Source organism: Falco cherrug, chromosome 10, assembly GCF_023634085.1.
Source record: "Falco cherrug isolate bFalChe1 chromosome 10, bFalChe1.pri, whole genome shotgun sequence".
In the NCBI taxonomy this organism is placed as follows: Eukaryota; Metazoa; Chordata; class Aves; order Falconiformes; family Falconidae; genus Falco; species Falco cherrug.
Window position 1 is genome coordinate 33,314,153 of NC_073706.1, and position 27,785 is coordinate 33,341,937.

A 27,785-nucleotide genomic window follows, 5' to 3' on the forward strand; every position below is an offset into this window, starting at 1 on the left:
CTCACCCACACGACTGCCCATCGCCTCTTCCGCACGGTGCTGCTGCCACGCTTGGGCACCATGCCCAAGTACCTTGTCACCTGGGAATCCCACATCCCTAAATTGTCCACAATTTAGATCCATTGTGGATCTAAATCCAGGATGGGAGATATTCAGATGACCATAGACAGCACAGAAAGGAAACGGGTGCTATAGGAAAAGGGATTCAGGGGGACCCTCAGATGCACAGAAACCCACAACACTCTGCCAGCACCAAGCGTACTCAGAAACCACTGGAGTGCACTGAAAGGCACTGGGAGCCCCCAGATCCCACAGGGAGGCACCAGGAGGATGCTGAATGGCCGCAGAGGGTGCTTGGAAGAATCCAGGCGGACAACACTGGTGGGCCCTAAAGAGAGTCTGTCATATGCTGGACAGGTGGGGGTTCAAACCCGAGTTTGTAGTAGTATACAGATCAGACACCGCTTTGGGCTAGTGCAGCTGTGACACTTGGCCAGTGGGGTATCAACAGGCACATTCTGCAACACAAACTGAATTCCCCATTTTCTGTCAATTCAATTTTGCAGAACATATTTAGGGATATTAGCACAATGTTCCAGAATTAAGAGTTTGGAAGCCCTGACCCTTAGGCCGAGATCTCAGCAGAGACCAGTGATGCACTGTGCACAGGGTGGGTTCCCCCGACCCCCCCACCGCCCCAGTTTATGATGTGAGGAAATACTGCAGTCTTCCACATGCTGGGCTACCAGCCCGTGGCTAATCGATGCAGATACCCCTGGAGCAGACCCGTGCAGGCCCATTGCTGACACCCCTGAGAATGCCCGTTGCTCCTGTGGTTCCTTAGCTGTTCCAATGCCAAAGGAAGCTTTAGCTGGATCTAACGCAGGGTGCCCAAAACAACGGGAGCCATCGCAACATTTTTGCAGTCATAGTACGAATCACAAAAGAGTAGTTCTCCCATCATCACGGAAGTTTTACCTTCCAACAAATCATATATTTGGATACTTTTGCTGTAAAAGTTGGGTAGGAATCTAATTGTATTATCAAAGAGATCTCACACACAACCTGTGCAAACTGCTGATGCCATGCCCTCCCCACAGCGCTCCTGGCCACTGCCTCTTCCTAGGGGCCACTTCTATGCACCTTCCATGGTCTGAACTGGCCATGGGGGCCCCCGGCACCGCTCAGTTCTCACCTGTCCCTGATTGGTCCCTACACACATACAGCCCTAGGGTGCTTGGGGCCCAGAAACCTCCTCAGTCACCCCTGGGGACCTCCCAAGCCTTGCACTCCTCTCAGCATGTGGCAACAGCTGCTGCTGCCAGTGTCAGCTTCCTGCAGCTTGAGCTGCCAAGACAAGTCCGCCACCTTCTGCGCAAGGAGCGTATGGGGGGTGCTGCACCATTTTTGTCCTCACATGGACATTCAGTTCATAGGTGGGTAGAGGAATCCCAGCTGATTCCATCCTAGTATTTGCTGGGCTAGGTAAGTACATGACCCCCATGGCTCCATTGTCCAGTACAGACGCTACGCCCTAGCTTCCTAACTGCGCGTACCTGGATCTCCAGCATGTCCCTCTGTACTTGGGTTTCCAGTTTATCCCAGTTCATCTGGTTCTACAGACTTTCCAGTTCTGCTTGCAATTGTCTTCTTTTCTTTCCATCATTTTCTAGGGCATCCAGGTGTCCAGACTTTGCTGTTGTGCTCACAATTCCCTTGTTTTCTTTAGCTTGCTTTCTAAAGTCTCCCCTTCTGTCTGAGCTTCCAATTTATCCAAGCGCAATGGAGTTTTCACAGGACAAGGTTGTTGAATAGAAAGCACCAAGAGCTTGGGCTGCTTGTGAAGACAAGCCAGGCATGCAGCAAATAAATCACAACTTGAGATTGTCCCGGAAGTTTGCTCTAGAGATTTACTTCACGTACCAGTGTTGTTCTCCCCTTTTTTAAACCTTGCCAGGTTTTGTCTTTGACCTGTGGGATTTTTCTGTGTTATAGTCAACTTTGTTCAGTTAAAGTGAACTGAATATTTCTGGGAACACTTAAGAACTTTCAGGAAGTAGATACCTAACCAACCCCTGTAGTCCATAAGCACACCTTAGTTTAATAAGTTCTCAGTTACAGGAGATTCCTGTACGATTTTGTGCCTTTGGTGCTGAGTCTGCATGTCTCACAGCAACTTGTTCTGTACTTCACACTGTGTTACTCCTTATTCATGTATCTTAAATATCTATATTTTTGTGAAAATGATTTCTGAAATTCAACTGGTGGTGGCATCTAGCAGAGAATGGATTTCAAATACCGAACATGCACCAAAAATACATATTCTTCAACATTTCTGTCCTATTTGTCACTCCCGTTAGTGGGATTAGAGGTCTTGGAAGTTGAACCCCAGGTCCCATTCTCTGTGGCTGTGGAACAACCTAGACTGCAAAACCAGACTTTAATATAAAAATCACTGCTGAATGTAGTTGTTTGAGCACTGATAAGGTTCAGCACTGTCACTTAGATGGAAGGCCTGAAAACCTGAAAAGTGAGAAGTTCCAATACCGTATTTTGTACTAACGCTGCTCTTGGTGTTGCATATGACACAGCATGTTACAGACTTGGTGTACTCTCCAGCAGCTATCGAAACGGAGGTTCGTCTTCGAGCCCATGCACGCTGTCACCAAATGCACATGTAAATGGTTCAAGTGCTTTGCTGGATTGAAGCCAGGGACTCCACATCTCAGGGTAGTGACCTTTCTTGGGAAGAGGGAGGATCTGCACTTTGGTTCTGTTCTCGATAAGGATCCATCGTTACAAATGGTGAGGGCCTGCCCCAAAGTTCAGCCAGGACGATGTTTATTTAAATGTACCCAGGATGCAGGTGCAACAAGTGCAACTAGTAATTTTACTGAAACGCTGCAGATTCTTATAGGGGGGGTGTGTGCTACGAGCTGTAGCCTAGAAGAGCGTGCATGGGCTTGAATGAGCCACTTGAAATAGTCAAGGCAATCAGGATCTCAGCAGGCTAAATTAGCAGTCTCAGTGTGGGCACAAATCTTTCTGCAGCTTCTTCCCCCAGCAAGCCAATGCCTGTCATAGAGTGTGTCACGTGAAAAGTTTACCCTAGGCTTCCAGGCATTGTCATGCTGTGGCTGTAACCAAGAGAAATAAGTGAACTGGGTTGGATTTCAAAGTGCCTGTATCTCTTGGGACGCCCTGTCATTTCTGATGACGCTAAAATAAGTCACAGCAACTGTCTTGCTTCATTAAGTTAAAATACTTCCCTTTCAAGTTCATGTTTTGTATCGCTTCCTTTTCAAATTAAATGTTTCATTGTTCCAGTTGCTATACAGATACAACACAGATTCTAGTCAGGGGACCAGATTTGTAGCTCTAACTCCCCCAGCCTCACACTTCATTCACATTGGAAGAAATGGTGTTAACTGTACAGTACGGTGGTCATCAATGGGAGCTGGCTGTAAATAAACATCACTGGACCAACTTATTTGCAGAGGAATCCATCTCATTTAGTTTTAGGTGTCTAAGAATTACCTAAGTGTAAGATAGTGCTGTGGGCTCCTTTCTTAGCCCTGGAGTGATGGCAATGCCCATGGGCTGTGCTTCAGCTGCCTGGAAGAGGATATGTTGCCACTGCTTACAGAGAGGGACCTGGGATCAGACTTAGCCAACTGTCAGAGAGCCACCATAAAGTAAGATGAACTTGTCTCGATGGCAGATTTAGTTGGGGCAACTGCCTGGATGATGAAGAATTTTCATTAAGCTGGGTTGCTGGGCCTAAAAAACACATCCTTGGTTTTACGTCCCCTTCTTTTTATTACACTTCCCACTTTAGCCTGCTGAATAACCTGTGCTTTCTCCTTCCATGGTAGAAATCATAAACTCCCCATGTACACGAAACCATCAGTGCCCTGCTTAACCAGCGCAGACTAAGGTCTGGGGCCAAGCGAAAATCCTGTGCCACCCTGGAGAGCCCCTGAGACCTGGGGCACCAGCAAGGATGCTCTCTCTACTAGTGCTAGCAACCAAGCATGTTGCTTGGTTTTCTTCTTCTTTTGGTTCGTGTGAACAACATGATCAGTTATTAAACCATTTCCACCACGTCTGGTTAGTATTTGGTGGGATTCTGCTGAACAAGATGTGTTTGAGCCACGTTTGTCCACCTTGTCTGTCAGCAGGCTGGAGTGTAAACACCAGAGTAGGTGATAGTGTCCTAGCACCAGTATTTACAGAGAGAAATAAATAAGTTGCTAAACCTCAAACCATATATTTTGTCCAGTTCAAGAGTCCATTTTGGGCAAGGGTGCCAAGTGTTTTCATGCCTGTGGCCTTCTTTTGAAAGGAGAGGCTGTTTGAGAAAGACTCGCTCTATTTGTCCCCAGCACTTGTTTTTAAAGGCAGATTCAAAGGTCTCCACTGTCTCTTGACTGCAGCAAGAATGTCTGGGAGGGAAGGGCAGGAACAGAGAACACGTCTAAATTTTCCCAGTAAAGTCAGGTCATATATCTGATATTTACCCCGCAGATATACTGCCGTATGCATGTCACATACACCTGCATGTATCATATACATTAATTAACATGCCCGGTTCAAACAAGGAGCGTGGCCAACTGACAGCATCCTACACACGAAACTCCAGGCAAGGACATCTTCGGTGAGTAATGGCCTTCCACGCAATGCTGGCACCTCGTTACAGCAGAGAGTGACATTGCCATTTGAAGGCTGCAGCTAAATGTGGGAAGGTCCGTCATGAGCTGGCAGGGCTAATAATGTTATCAGTGTAATCACCAGGCATTAGAGGAGGATTATGAAGGCATGTACCCTGTGGAAAAAAAACCCCAGAGATTGTGCAAGTTCATCTGTGTTGCATTATTATTATAGCTGCTGAAAAGTAGTGATGGATAGAGCCAGCAGCTCCTCTGCAAAAGCTAGTGATGTAAGGGTGAGTGATGTTAGCTAATCTCCAAACAGTCCAATTATATTTGCATCTATATTCATGCATTTTGCACACTTTCAGAAGAAGCCCAGCAAAACTGCACACTTCTCATTTTGGAAGCTATGTCCAGCTCAAATCCCACGAGAGGGGCGAGATATCTGTGAGGAGCCTGCAGTGTCTGAGAGTTTTTACGAAGATAAAAACAAACAGACTTTCAAAGGGGCTTCATAGAAGTACACTCTGAGAAAGTACGTAGAAAAACTCTGCATTTAGCTAATTTCTCAAATGCAGTAACCAAAAACTATCGAAACACATTTCATGCTGCGTTTTTAAGAAGACCACTGACCTCCATGCAAGTAATCCTATGCTCCTGAGAAAGATAAGAAATAAAAAAAGATCAGTCACAAAAATTACAGGATGAAAAAATGAATCCATAACTTCCTGTTTCCAAACAGAAGAGCTAAACCACCTTCTCACACTTGGAAGGAATAGGCGGAAAATATAAGATGGCTGGGTCATCTGGTCAAGTGCTGGGGTATGACAAGTCACGGCTGCTTCAAAGATGAGAAAGTCTCACAACAAGAAAAATGCGCAGTCTGCGCTCTGTGCCTGTTCTTGGTAGTTACGTTAGGTTAAATCCCGAGGCATAAGTATTCCAAGGTCTTGGGTTTTTTTTCTTTTTTTTTTTTTTTTTTTTAATTTTAGCAATCGCCACACGAGGGCAGTAAGCCCTGTTTTCTACCGAAGGAATTATTTTTTTCGTTTAGGTTCCGAACATGTTGCACAAAGTGCTTGTTCAGTAGTGTATGCAGCTGATATTTGCACACTAAGGACCTAATGTGAAGCAATGCAATACCTCACCAAGCCTTCGAAGTTAAGATCATTTTGAGATACTGAATCAAATTCAGTGTTCATGAAAATAAGGACATCTATTAGGGACCAATTATTATGGCCTTTTACAAATGGCATTATTCTAGGGCATGTGATTTTCCCACGGGTATTCTCTCCACAAAGTCATTTTCATGTATTTGTTTCAAAAACCAAAATCTGCCTGCATCAAGTTCATGATTCAAATCGTATTAGCTTCCTAGGAAAGTCACATAAAATCACTTACTGGCAGTCACTAACACTTTGCTACAAACATTAGGCCTGCATTACTATATCCTGAGAAACAACTGTTTACTATTTTCATGAGCTTTGGAAGAAAGCAGTCTCCCCTTGCACCCCGTGATGTTTCACAATATTGCTTTTCCTCACTATTCACTTTAAATCATTCAGAAAAGTATAGTCTTTGAAGGAGAGGTGCAATTTCAGTTCCTTCTCTGACCAGTTAGTTCATCCTATACTGTCATACAGAACACGGAGACTTTTCAGCCCTAGATGCTTTTAATAATTCCACATACTGATGGCTTTCTTGTCTTAGCTATTTTTCCCATGATCCTTCTCTTCCTTCATTAAACTGCAGGAACATATTTCTAGGTAGTGGTATTCTAGTCAGCCAGCAGGTCGTCCATGTGATTCTTAAACTCATTAGCTTACCAGGCACAAATGCAAAGTAGCCTTAGACTTACAGACAACAGGAGTGTAAAGCTCCAGCAGGTAGAACGTGGGGCTTTGCAATAGTCATTCCCTGGCTGCCAGCATTTTGAGAGGCAGCCTGGCAGATATGGCAAGGAAGCTGACCTGCCTACAGGTTAGTAAATAGCCCACAAAGTCATGTGTATTATTTTTTTTTAGGTCCTGGAAAACTTGTTTGCGAAATACTTCGGCAAACTGTGCTTCCAGGCACCTTTTCTTATCTGTTCTCAGCTCTTCATGTGGTTGTGATGTATGTTTTAGATATGTATGGGTAGAACTTGTCCTTGCTGTACAACCACAAAACTGAGCAGAATTACACTGAATTTAACTATTCAGTCAAAAATATGGACAAAGTCCGCTGCATGCTTACGTCACTACAAAGAGTCAGCCAAACAGGACAAAAGTACCTGTGCGCTGCTTGGTTTACTTTCTGCTGCCCATCTTGATAGGAGCTGAAGTTAATGTTGGTAAATAGGTTAGTCAAACATTTTGCTGTCTGTAACAATTTTTATTGCTTATTAGGATGGTCTCTGTTAAACATGACTAAATGCTTCAATTTCTCCAGAAACTGAAAAATATTGTAGTGATTTTCTTAGCTACTTACCCACAGAGCCAATCTTTAACCTGCTTATATTTAGGTGAAGAGTGCCATAAACTCCACTGCACCAAGTGTAAAGCATATTTTCCAGACTTGCTTTGCCTTTATATATGTAGATACATCAATGTGCTCAGGAAATATTAAATTATAAATATATAAAGGCAATAAGTTTTGCCAATTAAGTGAGGAAGAAAGATCAACATGACAAATGGCTTGTTCTGGAAGGGGCTTCCTCATGCAGGGAGGAGAATAAATGGAACAGGAGAACAGAAAACTGTAGAATAAAACAATTACCTAACTAGCTTTTGAACCTGGCAGTTCTCCAGTCTTTAAATAATTTTCCTCCCTAGTAAGGCATTAGTGGTAAAAACTGGCCATTGACTTTGTTGGTGTTGACATCAGTTTCTGATGGGGAAAAAAAAAGGCAAAAAAACCTCCAAACCCCTAGCTTGACGACAGAGGTTTCATGGCAGATGAATGGAAAATTTGGGCTTCTAATTTAAACATTTATGAACATTAACTAAGATCCTGGTTTTGCAGCTGCAGCTTTGAACTTTATAGTTGGGATCCATCTTTGTAACCCTGTATTTAAAGCACAGTATTGGACAGTCTGCTAACTGGTTCATCACCCTGTGCTGCTTCACTCTTGGAGAACCAGGGCTGGTATCAGAATGTTCCCACTGCATCATAGCTGTCTTGGGCAGTTAAAAAATCTCAGCATAACTGTGGGTACTGCCCAATTTGGGTACTATTTATGAGTATCTGGCACTGCTTTGATGTCTGTGCTTCCCCCCTTACCCCCACAGTGTTCCTAGAGACCACTTGAGAGGTTATGGCAATGTTTGCTTGCCTTTTAAATGCATGTTTCATCTCTTCCCGGTAAGGATGCAAGAAGATTCCAAGTGTCATCAGGGCCAGCAAAGGCAACAGGGCACAGCAGGAGCTGAAGGGGAAGAAAGTGGATGCCCAGAATCCTGCAACAGAATTCATACAGGCAGAGTGAGGAACTAAATATCTTTATGCAAGGGTTAGCACCATGAATCCACAGAAGAGCTGTGATATTTGCTGCCACAGCAAGCACACAAGCATACCAGAGTATCTGATGAGGAAGATGATCAGGTGCTGAGGGTGCGGAGGGTGCTGAGGCCCAGCAGCTGTAGCAAGGATGACACACAGAGCACCATGCCATAGAGGACCTGCCCCCAGCAGCAGCCTGCACACCACTGCTGCAGGTGAGGAGTCGCATCAGTAACCTGGATGTGCAGTATAGCTATGCAGGGAGATTGGAAACTGCTTTTCTTCCAGTGCAATCGTTGTCCATGCCCAAGCTTCACACTTGCTTTCTCCTGTCCTGCTCCAGTTCCTGGAGGATTTTTTTCCTCTTTTTACTCACTCAGCACTCTGCCTCACTTGAGTTGGCTGTACTACAGAAACTAAAGGAAACACATTGCAAATAAATTATGCTTTATTATGGCTGCAGATATAGAAAGATAAGGAAATTAAATAGAAAAGGTACAAAGGTAGATTTTAATTGTGAGTGTGCACTCAGCTTTGACTGAAGACGAGACTTGCATATGCTGCAGACTACAGGGCCTTCAAATCTCTTGGTTATGCATTATACATCTGAAACAAAGTCTATGAAACTGAGCTCATATTGCAGTCTGTTTATGGAAATCTGCTGGTGTTGATAAGAGAGCAACTACAGCACAGACACATGGGCATGAACGTTACAATGAAAATGAGTCCTCTTTCAGGATGTTGCGTAGTTACAATATCCTTTTCTTTCCTGAAATGGTGGTAAGGAAGTCTTTGTAAAAAGTAGCACTATGGATCTCATTTTGATTGCTGTGGCTATGGTGTTCAGCACTGGATACTTCATCTGGCTCGCTTTGGAAATAGCTCTGGCACTGATACTAGATGCCAAGAGAAGAAGGGCAGGGTTGGTCTGACCCAAATTCCCTGTGTTTTCTGGGAGATACTCTGAAATGTAGAGCAAGAAAATCACAAAGCACTAGGCAGAATGGAAGAATATGTCGTCACACAGCTGTACTTGTCACTAAAGAAGGCATATCTGAGTGAACATGACAATTAATAAGTAAAATGCCATCATGAAGTGTGGATGTGCTTCAGTCACCTATGGATGAACTGCTGGCATTTGAAGGGAAAAGTCTACACTGACACAGCAATGCTACGTAACCGACAGCAGTTCTAGTGAGCGTTGCGATGCTTTGGAGTTATATTTTATTTGTTCAAAAGATATGAAAGAAGTGGAAGGGGAATCTTCCAATCCTCTCAGCTGGAGGAGGCATGTAGTCTTTCCTGTGCATTTTGCATTCTGTCTAAAATGGCAAAATCACGTGAAATTAAGGGAAGTTTCTCCTCCTAACTCCCCACCTGCACAGATTGGTTTCTGCATGGACTTCCCACGTACTCTGCTTGTCTTGAACGATGACCACCATTGAGGACCTCACTTTGTCCCTAGAGTAGCAAGGAATTGAACTCACTTCCTTCATTTTAGGCTTAGCCTCTAAACAGCAGTTCCATCTCCTTCAATCTCTGCACACAGTCTAAGAATTACTGTAAGGCACATAATTGTTATACTAGAAATCAAATAAACACAGCTAGTTAATACCGTTGCCCTTGCAGGCCTGTGTGGGTAGTAAACAAACAGCTCTGCTTCCATCTGGTAGATTGCAATAGGAAGTAGTACATACAGTATCTGATGCCCAAAGAGCAAAACAATCTGCAGTACTTAACCCCTTTAGTTATGCCTTGAATTTGAAACTGTTCAGGAAAACAATGCTATCAATTTGTGAGCTACTGTTGGTCTGAGGGACAGATTTTCTATTGACAATAAAAAAAAATATTTTATAAATGGATGTAACAGTGTCTTCCCAAAAGTATCTCCTAGATTCCGTAATATGAACAAACCAGCCTCTAAATAACCTTCCAAATGCTCTCTAAAGAAACCTCTACTCTATGCTAGAAATTATGGTGTGTATTTTCAGGTCAGAGAGTTTTCTTTCTTTTGCAGAGTTTAGGGAGTGTCACAAACACAAGCACTATTAGGTTGCGACATTCACTGTGGCTTTTTCTAACATACCATGACCTTTAGTATTGTATTTTTGACTTGTTCCCTTACCTTAGAAAACTCCCTGCTCCATACTTCCCTTTCAAAGCTTGGCCAGGATCCATTTTGCTACTGTTAACATAACCTTAGGCACATGCTGCGAGGCTTAAGTAATGTCCTTCATACATGGGATGTCATCCACCTTCTCACATCCAGGATGGCATAGGGAGATCCATATTCCTCACCCAATGTGACTGTGAAAGACAAAGCCAGGAGTCATAAACATACAAAGTAAGAGAAAAGAAGTGAAACATCAGGAGAGAAACTAAAACCAGGAGATCTAAAAATCTGTGTGTGGGGCATATCCATCACTTGCTGGGCAATCTCATCTGTATGCCATGGCAGTACTATTCATTTGGCTCTTACTGGTCAATATGTATCAAAAATAATTTGGAAAGACAGTGAATTGTTTAAAATGCGGTGTTTTGAGTACGCAGATGTCATTTAATTTCTTTTGGACTTTTCTGCCACAGATGCTCAGGCTTTTAGAAAATCTCAGTAGGATTTATCCAGAATTACTTGGCTATAAATTTAACTTTTCTGGAAAAACTTAGGTCACCTGCTAAATTTATGGACGTTTTGGTCAGCAGCGTATTAGATCTATACCTATCCTCATCTCAATGGATATTGATCAGTGCTTGTGTTCACTTGGTCCCCTGGTCCTCTCTTTGGAGGTGATGTTACAATAGGTAAGACTCTCTCAGGGGTACAAAATAGTAATACCAGGCCCTGGGAGCATAACCCTGGCCACGGAGAATTCTTAGATCAGATCTATGGAATTTAGGTGGGTTTTCACCACCTGCAAATTTGTCATTGTTTCATTTCTGAAGCAATAATGCATTACTTACTGGCTAGATGGCATCTACAAGTGTTCACTTTCCAAGGAGATCGTAAAGTCTAGCTAGTTTGACAGAGCACTGAAAAAGTTCACTCGCTTTCTTTTGATTTATAAACGCTGAGCAAAACCTGTAACACGTTTTGAGTGATCATTCTGCAATTCCTTAATCAATGAATTCAAACACAAAACACTCATTAAGACACTGAAAGTGAATAATCAGTTCTAAAAAGGATATTGCTTAGAAGAGGGGCATATTTCTTTTCCCAAAATGTCTCACAGATGCTCACTCTATGTTCTCTGCTAGCTCTGGCTGCCACAGGATGGGGTGACAAACCTGTTGACAACTCAGTCAAGTGAGGTTAGTAATATCCATTTTATCTGGTCTAAAAAAAGCAGGGCAAGACATAGCAACTCATTCTGTTCAGGTTAAATATATATTGAATTGCTACTGTATCATCACGAGAAAGTATTTAAGAATGAACAAAGGTCAAGCCGGATCAAAGTCTGAGACATAACTGTGCTGGCAGAGCTCGGTATTGCTTGGTATAACACCGGTGGCTGAGACGATTGAATCATAGCAGTGAGGGCTTGGGAAACAGGAGTGGTCTGGAACACCTAAGAAAAGGAGGCAAGGTGTGGGCATTATTCGTGGTATGTGAAATCACTCAGTGATTTTCACTCATCAGTAATGCGCACTACACAGTTTTGCAACATCTTGCCCTTGACTAAAAATCCCATACCCTTTTGGACACTGCATTTTGGAAGGATCTTCACTTTTCCTGCATCATCTCGCAGAAAGGTAAACGTGGTCATTTTGTGAGTCTGCACACGTGTATGTGTGTACACTGTCGGGGCCCTGGGGTTATCTGCCCTCCACCCCTCCTGGGCTTTTGGCTGCCAGACCTCTGGGCCTGTTTAGACACTGGGTGCAGGTGTCTTGAAATGAGCTGTTGGGGGAAGCTGCGCTGCAAGGTCCCAGTGGGGCTCCCCGCTTCGCTTTGGAGTAGCTTTGAAGCTGAGGTTCTCACCCTCGGTGCCTTCCTGCAGCTGTCTTGCACTTGGCTGTGCTCCCTGTTGATCCAAACCCTAATCCCGACAGTTTTCCAGCTTGACAATCCTGGACTTGCCTCATCACTGAAGATCTAATGATCTGGCCAACCCTGTTTGTTGTCACCAGACCTGTCTTGCTCACCTTGTTCAGGTGCCATGGGAAGGTGCCCTGCACACACTTACCTACAAAAAGTTACATTATGGGGCTGTTCTACACTTCACTTACAACAGATTTGGTTTGCCACTCAGGCTATCAACAGTAAGTTGGTCTGAGACACTGACTTGCCCTGTGCTTACATCCTAACTATGAAGTGGAAACCTTCATTTTCAAGTATCACGGGAGATAACAGGAAGGAAAAAACCCAAATGGTCTTGGTTCTGTTTAAAATGAAACTGCAGTGGTGTTTTGACTAGCAAGCAGACTGGGAAAATATCTGCCCAAGCAACTAAGACTGCACCCGGTAAATTTGTGCTCTGAAGGTCTTGAATAATTCAATTTCAATAAGCAGAATAATTCTGTTTCAAGACAACAAAGAGAATTGCTTGTCTATATTAAAACTGCGTGACTTAAGCAACTTGAGAAACCGAATTAATTCAAAAATATACACCAAAACAGAACAACACAAAATTTCACTGGAGATAGCCAGGTTTCCAGACCAGATCCATGTTAAAGCCATAGTAGTTTGTCATCATTAAAATCTGTTCAAAAATAGACAAGTGTAAATATAACGAAAGATTGGTGTAGCGGTTAAGAAAAGCTGCTACAGATAAGCTGTGCTGCATGTACAGAAGCCAGGAAGTCTTGAATGCCTGGGGTAAGATAACCAAATGTATTTAATCCAAGAGCTACATATCCATCGTGGTAAACTGACATTATTTCAGTCTGCTGCAGTACAGATAAATGTGGCCTGTCATTGATTAGTTTGATTTCTTTGGATTACAAGAGTCAAAATTAATCTGCTAGGGAGGTCTTACAGCACCAAGCACATGTTCTCTGTGCTGATCGTACTCATAATTTTTTCGAAATTAAAAATACATAATTTACAGAAGAAAAATTGACTGACTTTTGCTGAGCTGTGCAACTTTGCTACAGAAGCACAGGCCACACTGCAGGCCTGCAGATAACTGCAGTTACAGCCATGAGAGGCAGAATCACCTTACACCCCTAGCTGAAGAAACATGGTTATCAGAGAAGACAGAGCACTTTGGCACAGTGAAGACACACACAGGATGGTCTCACAGAAGCATCTAACTTGCTCCTTGTGGGTTAATGCATGAATGGAGCCTGACCTAGGTGTCAGCGTCAGGACCACTGGGAGCTGCTCACAGGATTTCCTTCTGTAAGGTTTACATTTGCCAGCTAAATAGAGCCATGTCAGGTTTGGCTAAGTTACAATAATTACAGCCGTACCTAACGCAATACTTGTCATGTCTTTACTAAGGTTAGCTGCAGGGGGTTTGGAAGTTATGTTAAAGTAAGCACTCTATCTGGGTGCTCCCTAATTCATGAATGCTTGCACAATTATTGGGAAATCAAAGCAATTAACACCAACACGTGTTCCCCTCTGACTGATTTGCTGTGTAGATGAAAATGTTGGCTGGGGAATTAAGATATGGATGAAACTCCTGGTAAAACAAACACGAGCAGATTTGGTTTATTTTTTCAATATTTGAAAGGTAAAAGGTACCTGGAGGATAAAACTCAAGACCTGACAAGACATTTTAGGTTGCCTTTGTGCATGATGAAAAACTTGCAGATGTTTTTTTCTTTTTAAGCTATTAATTACCTTCTTGCAACTTTACAAATTAATTCCTATCTGCTATTGCTAAAAATATGTAAATGTGAATGCTACCAAATGTGGGCATGTAGCTGGGTTTGTATTGATTTATTCTTTTGTCCTGTTTCTCCCCTTGCTAATACTAACAGACCTAAATCCCTCTTCTTTTCCTCCTCCTTCCCTTGCTTTCTTCTCTGTGTCCTTCTGAAACAATAACATCTTAAAATTGCATCATTAGGCACAGAACACTAGAAGGGAAAATTCTGACCAGAAATGGGGTTTTCTTCCCATTGACATTGCATGATCTTAAGGGTAAGGGAGAGCCTTAGTGTCTGTAGTGTCCGTGCTTCTGGATTTGGTCATATGTTTGTGTCTTTTGGAGCCTTCAGACACATCCAGGAAATTGCAGCAGGCAGGAGTGTGTGGCTGGGTGGGTCTGCCCACAAAGGAAAAATGGATGAATCCCAACGCGTACTAGCTCAAAGAAGAGACTTCATACTGGCACCGCTGCAGTCTGACAGGCCATGACCTCCTTTTGGGACAGAGCAGTCTTCCTGCTGTTATCATACTGAAATTAAACAGAGCATCAGATATTCAAGCTGTGAGCTCTTGAAAGTGACCAGCCCATTAAAATTTTTTATTAAAAATTACTCATTTCCAGCTGAGTGCCATTCTGCCCAGAGACTAACATGCATGCTTTCATTTGAATTACTTGCATGATTCTGCATTTTTTTAAAGAATAGAATTATTTTTGCTGACATGTATTGAGTGTACTTATTTCCTTCAAATCCCAGTATCTGCTGGAGCAGAGCAGACTGGCTGGGCCTTCCCAGGGAGGCTGTCTTGGCTCCACGGCTGCACCCCGAACCTCCAGCTCAGGGTTCCCCTGCTGAGGGGCTAGCACTGAAAGCTGTTGCTGGCCCACACCTTCCCTGGGCAGCCCCAACCCAGCCCCACCAACACGGGAGCTCTGCATTTGTGCTGCCCCCTAAGAACCTCGCTCGCCCGTCGCCTCACTGTAGCCAGAGCCCAGGTTCGACAGAAAAAGGCGCCAGTGAGGGCTCCCTTGCAGAGGGGGCCAGGAGTGAGAGTCATCGTCGGGCCTCACCTCCCCTTGGAAACCCCTTCCCAGCCCCACCAACCCTGCCGCTCCGCACCTGCGCTGACACCTGACTCTCAGCCTTGCCAGAGCCCATCTTGAAGGAGCTCTTGAAGGAGCCATCGCCTAGGGCTCCCACACAGAAGGGGGACCGAAAGCTGTTCGTAAAGTCGTTTTTTCTCGGCAGCCCCTTCACGGCGCCACCAAGCAGAGCCCCCCCGCGCCCCGTTTCCCACCGTGCACCTTTCCCCCCACACATTTGCACCCCCGGGGCCTCTCCTCGCAGCCCCGGAGCCCCCTTCCCCACGGCGCCCGCGTCCCAGCCCACTCCCGCAGCCCCCAGCCCACATCCCCTCAGCTCCCCGCAAGACGCCCCTCGGCCCCGCCCCGGGCTCCCCACCAATCACGCAGCGCGCCCCGCCCTCCCCGCCTATCAGAGCCCACCTCCCTTCCCGCCTCCGTTCCGCCCACACGGGCCGCTCCTGCGGCCCCGTCCCGGCCCCGCCCCCCTTCCGCCGACAGCCAATGGGGGCGCGGGCGGCAAGCCCGGCTCTGGCAGGCTGCGCGAGGGAGCGGCCGCGCCTCACTCGCCGCTCTGCTCGCTCCGGCCCGGCCCGCCCCGCCTGAGCGCCGGTTACCGCCATTCTCTCGGCAGGTGGGTGGCGGCGGGCGGCTGCTGGGCGCAAGTCCTCCATCGCCGGCTTTCCCAGCGCGGCTCGGCTTAGCTCCGCCGCCTGCAGGCGGGGGGCTCCGGGGGAACGGGGTAGGGGGCAGCGACGGGCCGTGGTTTCCTCCGTGTCCGGCTGATTCACTGCGGGCTGCCGCTCCGCCCCTTCCCCGCCACCCTGCGCCTGGGCGCCGAGGGACGGCGAGACCGGGCTCGCTCGGTCTGTTTTTAGCTTAATAATTATTTTCATTGGGCGAGCGCGAAGTTCTGTGGTAAATGTGCGAGTGCGGTGGGTGCTGCCCCCTGCGCGGGGCTGGAGGGAAGGGTGCAGCCGCCGGGGGGGCGGCCGGAGGGGGCCGGGAGCGCCCCGGGAAGGCACGGTGCCCGCGGCGTCCCGCTGGCGTCTGTCCCCGGCCTCGGGGTTCGGTAGTGCCGCAGAGCGGGGCGGGGGTGGCGGCGGGGAGCGGTGGCACGCAGTGACACGGGGGCGCTCGCTGCAGCTACGCCGCCTGAAGCACGGTGGCTTGGGTGACCCGCTGCACCGACCCACCGGCGGTACGAGCCCCGGCTGTGGCGGTGGGGTCGGGGCGCCTACGTCCTGACCGGTGCGTGTGAGACACTAGTCCCTGTGCTCGTGTGACTGCAGGCGGTGACACCTATAGCAGCCGCAGTCCCTGCAAACTGCTCTTGAGATAAACACAGATGGAAAACGTTACGCTTTGTTCATGGCCTGGCAGGTTTACCGAATGAGGATGCGGATCAGACTTGTTGCAAAAGGTTAAGATCGTTGCAGCATCTTGGAACTTTCATTTTCTTGCCTCATTTTCGTACAGCTTTCGTGTTTTGTGCTATGTTTTCTGGTCGAGGCCGGAAAAAAAAAAATCGAACTAAAATATGACTCTGGTTATAACAGTTCTATACTAGTGTTGATGGAACTGTAATGGGAAGCAGCTTTTTTTGGAAAGAGAAAGGTGCAAAGCAGGATCAAGACAAATATCTCATTCTTCCTCTTACCTGGCAATTTGTCAGCACTTAAAGGACAATTGTATTGAAATTGCAAGTTTAGCAAAGATTACTGTTCAGAAACCTGCTCGCTTCCTTATCACAGTTTATAGGAATGTAAGCACTGAGAACGAGGAAGGTCTCATCCTTTTGTTTTCCTTTCCTTAAACAATTACATTTTCCTGAGTGTCTGACCTCCTCAATTTCCAGATCTACAAGCTGTGCTATGTGATTTCTGACCATTATGAACGGGTGTTATATAAAAAAAAGTATTGTAGTCCTCAGTGGTAATTGGCAGGTTCTCTTCCTGTTGTAAGCCTATCGATATAAAGTGGTAATTATTAATTTGTAGTGGCACAGGCGATAACGTAGGTGAGTGTGGTGTGGATCTGTATAAATGTAATTTAGCATGATTACGCAGGTATCGGGGCTCTGTCATAGCCGTGACTTGGTGTGAAAGAGAAGTTGATCTGAGGGCTGTTTAGAGTTTTGAGGTGTTGTAGCCTTGCTTCAAGAGCTTCTTCCAGGAAGAAAACGTTACTTTTGGGTAAAGAAAACCGGGACATCAAACAGCCGAGGCTCTTTAGCCCGGAGAAGCAGAACAGAAACCGCCGAGCTGCACAAGCGAATACGCCCCTTTTCTCTGCTACCTCTGCCATACGCTCTGCTGCCTTCATCGCTTTGCCTTCCTCTACGGCAGCCCTAGCGCGGGGCGGGCAGCGCCTTCCCGGCAGGGCCGCCCCCCCCTCCGCGCTGCCGCTGGCCTGCGCGGCGCTGCGGCGGCGCGACCTTTCACCCACTTCCCGGGAGCGGTCACGTGGGCGCGCGGGGGGGCGGGCGCCGGGGGTGCCCCGCGCCTCCCGCCTTCTGACCCCGCGGCGGGGGCAGCACCCGCAAACGCAAACGGATGCGAGGTGTGGGGCGATGGGCGCCTGGCTGGGGGGGGTGGGTGTGTGTGTTTCTGCCCGCGGGCGGCTCGCAATGTCGGACCCCCAGCCCGACTGCTTTTGGGAAATCCTGGGTAAAAAGCGACTTCAACGAATGCTTGCATTAAAAAAAAAAAAACAAACCCAACAAACAAACAAGAAAACCCCAAACCTGTGATTTATTTTATATTCCAGCCCTATTGTCTTTGTCCTGCAGCGTGCTGCATCACAGTCCTGAACTCCGCGTGTTCAGAAAAACAAGCTCTAAACGACTGAAAATCATCCCTCTTTTTCTATGCCTAGGTTAACTTTAGTTTGGATGGTCAATTTAAATATTTGCAAAATGTTTGGAACTGGTTCTTCAGTCTTTCGACCTTAAACAGGCTGAAAGACCTTGTTCGGGTCTTTCATCCTTGTACAGTAAATGATCATTGAACTACCGAGAGTGCAATCCATTCAGTTTGCCTTCAGCCACCAAACATTGTTTCCATCTTCCAGGATCTTGAGTCCTACGATGTGACATCTTGCATGCCTCATAAGAGTCCTGCCATTCCAGAAATGTTTGTTGTTACAGAGAAGATTATAGTTCTTCTTTACTGCATGAACATAGAATCTCATTAGTGCAAAGGGAGGGAGAAGGATAAAACCTGTATAATCTAAATGCCTAGGTGTATGTCTTTTATAGCAGTGTTAAAAAGAAATGACCCAGATCTAGAGCCTAGTTTTTGGGGGGTGGGGAGTTTTCTGCATGGTATGATAACGGTGCAGTGTTTTAGTTTTGTATGCTTGTCTCTTACTCAGCAAGCTTATTCTGAATTTCTAGAAGGTCAGAGGAGGTAGCTTGTGGGGAAGTTACAATATAACATGTATTGCAGTAGAAACTAGAATACTCTAAAAGGTCTAGGAACAGTATAGTGTGTCCTACCCTGTATAAGGGAAATAACTGTAAATAATGACAGTTGTAAATGTTTCTGTTTTGATTACAGTTGTGGATACACGTCACTGTTTTGTTTGGGTTTTTTTTGGAAGTGTACCTTTTGGGAACCATCTTTTAGAGAAGCATGCTGTTTGGAAGAGGAGAGAGGCCGTATGATCCAGAAACTGTAGAGATTAATATTCCTTACTGTTAGCCTAGTAATTAGCATGTCGTCTGCTAGAGCTGGTCTGCTCTACTTCTCTGCCTGGCTGTTGCCAGTTTGATCAGGTGAGAAGACAACTCACTGTGGCTTTTCTTCTGGAAGTGCCAGAGAAAACAGCCTGTTCGGTGAATATCTCTCCAAGAAATCTTGATGGCACCTGTGTTGAGTGTAAGGCAGTTAAAAGCCTGCAGGAAAACACTTGGATGTCTTAAGCTGAAACTAGCGTTGGAGTTTCTCCCCTGAGATCACCATGTTTATCACACTAGTTAGCAATTGCTAGTTTGAGCCCTCAGAAAGGACTCAGTGGGTAGCAAAGGAACTTTCTTTTGCTCCACAGTTCTTTGCCATCTCAGACCTGTTAAATGAAGACATAGATGCAGATAATACATTCACCCAGTGTAACGGAAAAAAGTGTTTCAGACTGCTGTTTGTGACTAATCTTTCCATTGCCATCGGTTTTTCTAAAATGGTTCCAGTCTGATCCAGTCCCTTCTGAGCAGCTGAAAGCTGTGTGTGAATCAAAGCTCAAACTGTTTTTCTTTCTGTTTCAGAGCTACAACTGACTGCTTGCCATTGCTGTAGTGTAATGTCTGTTAGGAGCTAGCAGCATTGAAATGAATCTGTCTCTCAGTGTGTCCTAACCTATTCAAGATCCCAGCAGCAGTGAGCTTGCAGGACAGAAGATCTCTGTGTGACAACTAGATCTCAAGTCTGCTGTTGAAGGAAGACAGCTGTTCAGGTATACTTATGTTTATTTCATTAGTCTGTTTGTTTTCTCTCTTCACTTCCACACATACCTGTTGTTCCAGCTTACCCCTTGGGAAGGGGATAAAGAGATTGGCCCAAGATTCCAAAGGAAGTGCCTGCAGAGGCTAGCTGATATTCACCCACAGGTGATCTTGGAAAATTGCTGAGGACAGGACGCAAGTTGGTACGTTTGTTAGTGGGACAGCAAGTTACTGCAAACCCTGTAGTTGTTCTGATTTCCAACTGTCTGCTGTGGGTGAAGTTTGCAGTAGGTCCCAGTGTTGCTGTACCTGGGTAAATACTTGTATTCAGTTCACCACCTTGGCTTGAACCACAGGATTTGTTCATTTTTTCAGATGTGAGGAATCCTTTAAGACATTTGCAGTTCCAAAGGACCACAGCTGTCAGTTGCAGGTGAGGCTGGGAAAGATTGGAGCTGATGATTAGCAGTAACCAAAGACAAGAACTTGAAATTTAATGTCAAATGGCGGCTGTTGGAGGAGAGGCTTCTGTCTCTTCAAGCTGCTTCAGTCGTGGCATAGTAATTTTACTTTGGAGACCATATGAGAGGGAACTGCCTCGTGAACAACAGGTTCGGCTTTTAGGAGGCTTAAACTGGTTTTAGCATGTGTCAGTCACAACTAAAATGGCATGAGAGAACCTGTCCGTTTAACTTTGTGTTTGTCAGAAGAGATTATAATTGAATGAATGGTATATTAATTCAAGTTTTAAAGGAGAGCTGTTCTTTGGTTTCTCTTTTATTTCTATGTCGTAGTCATTAGGTTCATCTGAGAAGCCCTGTTGTGTGAATTTAATCCACGTGGCTATCGCACAGAAATGATTTGGCTTCACTCCTCTCAGATTTGTCTTAATGATTTTGTGTCTGTAGAACATTATTAGTTGTTATAAGGTAGCTGAGTTATTGTTAAGACTTGAGACCAGCAAGTATCAGTGTCTTTTGATATGCTGAAGCATGTTTAGATGTTATTGAAAGTTAGTATGCAAGGAAGCTATTTAGAAATAGAAATTCTCAAGAACAGTATCTGGTTCATCTTTATAGCAGGTTCAGAAGTCAGTACCTTGCAGAATATCACATGAACGATGAATAAGCTCTCTACTCTTTCTGAGGCTTTGATATCTTGTTTTCTTTTTACAGAAGAGCAGTATACGCTGCAGGAATGTGACATTAGCTGGTAGAATATGCAAGAAACGGAACAGGAGAGAGGTCTTTTATACTGCTTACTTTCAATCAAATTTTTTTCAATCAAAACCTTAATGTGCTTTCAAAGGCATAGAACTCTAGACAACTTTGATCTTTGTTTGGATTTCTGTTAAAGCAAAAGCTTTAGCTTTAGTTTTAGCTGTGTATCAAAGGACCACCAGATGAACATGACGGAAAGTGTTTTTGGCATCCTTCTAGCATTCTCTGGTTAGCTGCCTTACTGAATTGACCCGCTAGCATTAGGCAGAATTCTGGTATGTATGTCAGATAGTGGTGGGGAAGCAGTCACTCACGTAAGAGTGGATGGGACCTTGAGTTCCTGAGTCAGTGCTGGATGCTGCTGTACAGCATATACTTGAGTGTGTGGAACTATTGCATTTATAGAAAACTTCATGAAAACACTTAACTGAAGTCACATTTGGTTTATTGTTGATAATATGGGCTTTCTTAATTTGATAGGAAAGGTCAATGTTTCCTCTAGATAGACATGTATACCTGTAACATTCAATTCCAAGGGCTTATTTTTTATCAGGAGTTTGTACTGTTTCCCACTGTGTCACTGCAGTATACGTGGCACTTAAGTTCAGCTCCCGAAATCTACCTGCTGCCTTAAGACTAGCAGAGTCTCATTGGACGGTGTATTGGTATTTAAAATACCAGTGTACATTTAAAAACCTTGTATAATGACATACTAGTGCTCTTCAGTGAGAGCAACATTACCAGAACAATGTTAAAAAATTCAGATGAATCATTGTCTGAAAAGTTTATGCAAAATCTGTAAAAATTCTACTGCTGCAAAATCTACCCTCTTTTCCCCTCCAAACTAACAGTACATTTTTGTCAGTTGCAGAAAATTAGCTCCTTTTGAATGTCTGACTGCTACTACCAGTTTGGCTTCCAAGGTGTGCCATTCATTTAAAGCAATTGAAGCACAGGATTTCTTGTTCAGGCCTTAACTGTTGTAAAGTAAGTTTATTTTTTGAAGCAGATCTATTATGAAAACTGCTACATTAAATTTCCTAAAGCATCTCTGCTATGTATACTGTTCAAACTGTGTAAAAAAATATAGGTTTGATGCCTCAAGCCCTTAATCCTCCTAGTGGCTCTTCACTAGACTCTCTCTCTAGTAGTTTCATTTCTCTTACTGGGGAGCCCAGTACTGGACACAGTATTCAAGATGGAGCCTCACCAGTGCTGAGCGGAAGGGAAGAGTCACCTCCCTCAACCTGGTGGCAACATTCCTCCTAGTGCACCCCGGGATTCTGTTAGCCGCCTTTGCGGCAAGGACATCTTGCTGGCTTGTGTGCAGCAGCTGGGTGTGAAGCTGCTCTCCAGCCAGTCAGTCTCCAGTGTGTACTGGTGTATGGTGCAGGACTTTCCAGTTCTTTGTTGAACTGAATTAATGTTTCAGCCTGCCTATTTCTCCAGCCTGTCAAGGTCCGTCTGGATGGCAGTGAAATCCTCTGGTCTATCCCTAGCCGCTCCTGTCTGTTTCAGTCCCTGTACCTGTAAATCCATCTGCAGTTTGGTTCTTTTTTACTGTCTTCAACTTTTAAAATATGATTTACAGCTACTGCTTGTGCATCAAACATCTGGAAGGGTGTCAAATTGATAGGCTTCAGAGCCTCTGCAGAATTCAGACAGGTGAAGACTTGATGAATGTTACAAAGACAACTACTCTTAAAAAAATTTTTTTAAAGACTCTAACCCTTTCCATTTGTCTAAGATGATATCTTGCCGCTTGATATAAGTGTTTAGTACACTTTTTGGTTTGAAGAACCATATTTGCATGAGTCTTTGTCAACAAACCCCAAAAAATCAAGCAACCTTGATTATCTGTAGATTGCATCTACTTCTGGGATGGCTGTACAGATCAGTGTTGCCATTAAACTGTAGCTGGTGGCAAAGCGTGGAAGTAAATTGACGTGCTAGCAAGTTATTTTAGGATGTTAGCACTGGCTTTGCTGTACTTCACTACCTACCACTTCATCGCAAGCGCACTTTCTAAGCAAAATCAGCTGCCGTAGGGTGGTCGGAATTACTTTGTGTATGTGGTACTGAAGGCTTGTACTGACGGGAGCATCAGTAACAGCAATTTAAAATTCAGAATAATGCATGAAGAGACTTGGGTGGACATCTTGGTGTTTGGAATTCTCTTGCTTTTAGTTTAGTATCTGGTGTGAAATCAACAGATTTGAGCATCAACAATTATTCATTAATCTGTGTAAAACAATGCATTCATAGTTTTGGCTTTCTAGGAGAGTAGAAGATGCAAATTTCTATAGTAATAACGTCAAAAGCTGAGAGAAAATACTTGATACTTGATCACTGTCTCAGCACAAACACAGTGCAGGTGTTCTAGTGTTTTATTACTGACTCTGATTTCGTTAAGTCTGTCCTCAGACTGATGGAATTTGGTGGTCTATCCTCAAGTGTCAAAATACGTTAACAAATGAACATAGAAATGAAACTTTTTGAATGTCTGTTTTCTTCCAAAAGCTGAAGCAAACTGATTTCCTGAAGGGAGATCTGATGTGTGGACAATGACATACTGCAGAAAACTTCTTCAATGGTTCCAATACTTAAGTTTCAGAATTAAGTCTTTTAAGAGAACTTGAGAGCTCCAGAATTTTTTCCTGTTCTGTATGTCTGCTTTTAACATTCAAACAGTAATTCTTAATACCTTTGCTTGTTGATAGAAATGGAATTCCCCCTTGCCCTGCTTCTCTTTGTCCCCAAAACAGGTGGGTTTTTTTTCCAGACAAAGACATTGGGGCACTTGCCCGGTTTTGCAAGACCTTCAGAGTTCAAGGTGTCCAGCTTTAAATGGGAATCTTATTTCCTAACTAAAATTTGGTTTGATATACTTTCAACTGGTAGCTCTCAACATTCCATCTTGAAAACTTCTTTAAACAATGTAATTGTAAATGATTTAGTATCACACTCTTCTCACCAGTCTCTATTTCTATTTGAAACCTTAGCAGTAAGCTAAATTTTCAAGTTGTTAGTTTATTTTAAGAAAGTAGCGATGAATTCTTCAAGGTCAGGTTTCTGGTTGTTGAGGTTTTTGGTGGTTGTTTTGTGTGAGGTTTTTTGTTTTGTGGATGTTTTGTTGGGTTTTTTTACGTGCTGGAAGGAACTTGGCAGGAGTCGGAGACACTACCTATGTGATAAGGTGCTTCTCATTGCTTTATTGTTGGTACCATGCCTGTGCATGAAGTTATGAGGGCTTCCAGGCGCCTCTGAATTCAGAACTGCCATCATACTTCAAGATGCATCATGTTCTAGCTTTTAGCATAGGGACATGTAATGCTGCAAGTCTGTCCATCTATGAATAACCTGCGGTTTGAGTGCTGTGGGGTGGTATGTAGCAATGTACTTGGAGAAACTGCATGCAGTAGTCACTGCTTTACCAAAAAAACTGTCAACCTTTGGTTGTCGCAGCAGAATAATAGGAGAGAATTGTTTTGTGAGCTGAGTTTGGTTACTGACAGGTGTATGCCCTGTATACAAGAGCTAATCTATAAATAGATGTCAGAAATCTGTGAGGAGAGCATTGAACTAAATTGTTGGGGTAGCTGGCAAGCGAGAGTCATAGAATTAAGTCTTTCACCAAGGTTTTAGCTATTCATGGTCATGTGAATACTTCTCTCCAGTTTTCCTCTGCATTTATTAACTTGCTTCCTTTGCAGGAAAAGGAGCTATAGATGTGAAAACTACATTTAAATAGTATGTCTCTTTCCAGTGGATGTTTGGACTCCTGCCAAGGAGAAATGGCAGGGTTTTCCCTATTCCAAGAGGAATAGGACATGAAGGGGGGGGGGGGGGGGGGAAATGGATTGCATGAGCCAAGTAATGTATGGGCTAAGATGAGTTCTGAGGTAAGAGGTGACATCCCCTTAGAGCAGAGGAGTTGCTTTTTTTGAGGTAGAGGTGGTAACTTTAACTTTTTTTTTTTTTAGCACTATCATTTTGTCCATATAGAGCTCATGAAATCAAGGTTCATACTCAACAGCATTTCCAAAAGTAACTGCTTCAGGAATTAGTACCTTGTTTTGTGCAATACTGTAATACTTTTAACTCTTGTATTGTGGCTTGGTGCTTTTTAAGATGCGCATGTTAATTCTTTCACTGTCTTTTAGACGTTGTGCTCTGCATTATGTGCTTCAGAGAGACTTTACCAACCACAACTGACTTCTTGCATGCCTGACTAAATAGAAGAATCCTGCACATGGGATCTCTTTTAGCTTTAGATTTACAGAGCTGAGGCCCTCATCTCCTTCTGTGGCTGTAGGAACATGTAAGCCCTAATACAGAGTTGACTGTTCGGTGTTTGCAACCTGAAATCATAAGGTCTGCGAGCACTTGGAGTTAAACCTTGGTCTTTGTAGTGTAAATATTCTGAAACTGCAGGAAGGACAATCTGAGGACACTTTATGAATAGTAGGCATAGCAGCATGGTTTTTCAGACCTTCATGTCTACTGGGGCTTAGGCCTCCTAGTGTGCTGTGTGTTTTATTGACTTAGAAGTGACATCCAACCTAGCAGTGCTTGTTTATAACAATGGAAAAACATTGTGGTACGTTTTGGTTGGCTCAAGCAGAGGTATGAGAAGGGAAGGGGAGAAAGAGGAGAAACATCTGCAGCTGTTCTAGCATGTTTGAATTGAAGTAAAACCTGAAAAGAGCAATGAGCAGGCAGCTTTTTGCCTTTAAAAGAAAAAAAACAAAACCACAAAACAAAGTATGTTTTTTAAGACATCAGTATTTTGGGAGAACACTGAAAGGAATGAAAATAGTCATTTCAGATTACTTTTAGAAATTATTCTGCTCTTCCCCCCCATCCCTTTAAGTAAGACTTGGCCAAGCTGCTAAGAAAGTAAAAAGCTGTTGTTTAAGGCTCTCTGTTGGGAAAGATTAATTAGTATATGCTTTACAGAAATGTTTTGCTGACCGAAATGCCTGAAGTTAGAAGAAGTTATTGCTTCAGTGTGTGTTAGCTGATTGATGGAGGTGCTGCCTTACTAACATTGGCAGTCAAGTTTATGAGTTTTACGCATGCTCCGCTGGCCTGTGCCCTTTTACCTACTTTGCTAGCGAGCACGTGACAGCAGAGGAATGCAAAGGAGGGGAAGTGTACAGCAGCTTATGATTAAATTGGCCTTTAAGGAGGAAAATAAGTGTTCAAAGAAAGGGACTTCAGGAAGTCTTTGGTGTTCAGCCATCATCACTCCAAACAGCCTTAAAGGCTTACAGTTTTCTTAAGTAAAGGAAAAGGATATGAAAGGAAACAAATAATTTGTTTTACATCTTAGGATTAAGTAATACGGTCCTAGAACTAGACTTCTCTTTGGTTTCAGGGCTTGTTTGCTTGATTCAGAATTCATTCTTGCTGGATTAATATTTCTTCATTTGAGAATAAGGAATATTTTCCTTAGTGAAGCTTATTTAATTTCGTGATCGTGCCAAGTTATTAATTCATTAAAATATCAGGTTGACTGTTTTGATTAATGCTATTTATAATCTTTTTATGCCTTGGACAGTAAAAATGCTTGTGCCTAAAGAGGGAAGGGTTTCTGAAATAATTTTACTTCAGAAACAGAGAATAGTTACAAATTCCCAGGCTGAGAAATCACGGGGGAGTTGAAGAGAAATAGAAATTAGTTGACCTGGTAGTTCAGACACTAGCATTCCAGAATACAAAATTCCATGAATGAACTCGAAAACCTCTTGGCCCTTTATGAGACAAATGTAGGTGCCTGATTCTTTATATGAGGCTATAGTTGTTTTGTTTGTGTTTTTTGTTGTTTTGTTTTTGGTTTTTTTTTTCCCAATCCTGGTCTTAATAGTACTGCTAAACGTTTGATGGATTCTTAACTTTGAGTGGTTTCCCCTTTTGCAAATGCTGTTGAGTCCAGGGTACAGCATGTATTACTGCTGCCTGTTTTATGGCTTGGTGATGCACGATTTGAATGAATGAATGGACAGCTGACTTTGACTTCCTGATACTTGTCTACAGCAAGGCCCCGGTGAATAAACAGTTGTTAGTCACTGAGTCATTAAGTACTACAAATTGCAGTTGTTCCTAGGGCATATGGGGCTTGTGTTAAAGGTTTTGAAACCAGTGATCAAAGCTGATCTGATTTCTTTGTTGTCCTAATCAGACACTGTAGGTACATAGGTCAAATTGCACACTATCAGTATAACACTGTGAGCTTTAGCTACTCTTCCAGTAACCCAGAAGGCTGAGTTACCCAGGACTCAGCCTTTAAAACCTGAGTAGTGGCTGATGGATTTGGAAGATCTGTGAATTACCATCAGCCACTGTAGCAGTAGCTGTATTGCAGAGGTTGATCATTGCAGGCTGGTCTAGAGGTAGGCGCTTTAAATATTGCAAACAGTCACTACCTATTGGTCAGCAACCCTACTAGATACTGCACAACAGCAGTTCTATTCACCTCTGCCTAATGCTCCTTCTCTTCCTATAGTCTGTATTTATTTCTTAAGCCTTGTTCATCTCTGCCTAATGCTCCTTTCCCTATAGGGTGTATTTATTTCCTAAGCCTGCCATTACTGCAACCTTCCCAGGGCTTATATTCCCTAGTTGTCTACTCATACGCCTTTGTGCCCCTTCTTTGTGCTCCAGATGACTTTGACATAGTAAAATATTTACAGACTAGAGGAGCAGCACTACAGTTGTAATAAACTGCTTTTGAAGTACCCAGCTAAACTGCACTGGTTAGCCCTCACATGCTGTTCAAACAGAGGATAAATGTCTACCAGAATTTAATTACGAAGTCCAAGCTTCAGGTTTGCAAAAGATGTGTACATTTTCAGCTTTTACGATTCCAAAGGCATGAAGTAGTTGTACTTTCTTTTGATTTTGCTTAAACAAATGCCAGTGCCACCTTAAAGCGCTTGGTATTGATATCATTGCCTGTTGTCCTAGTAAAAACATGAAATTAAAGCTTGCCCTTGAAACCTGACCTACAGATGGGATTGTGGATTCCTCTACTTTTTTGCCACACTTCTGAGGGTTGTTTTTAGGATTATGCGCAGAAGTTTTAGTAAAC

The 27,785-nt window shown here is 43.9% G+C and overlaps 1 protein-coding gene across 11 annotated transcripts in view; it reads left to right on the forward strand.

Annotated features, from left to right (window-relative positions):
• Nucleotides 1-15,524: 15,524 nt before the first annotated feature.
• CPT1A (carnitine palmitoyltransferase 1A) overlaps nucleotides 15,525-27,785 on the forward strand; it is a 45,804-nt gene continuing 33,543 nt past the window's right edge. For 2 of the 11 annotated variants that reach the window (XM_055722157.1, XM_055722158.1), the window contains exons 1-2: nucleotides 15,527-15,665; nucleotides 19,296-19,483. The gene's annotated coding sequence lies outside the window, so the exon portion shown is untranslated. Of the gene's footprint in view, nucleotides 15,666-19,295; nucleotides 19,484-19,553; nucleotides 19,676-19,847; nucleotides 19,906-21,557; nucleotides 21,680-27,785 lie in introns of all 11 variants that reach the window. The other 9 variants (XM_055722159.1, XM_055722162.1, XM_055722160.1 and 6 more) reach the window with 9 other exon arrangements.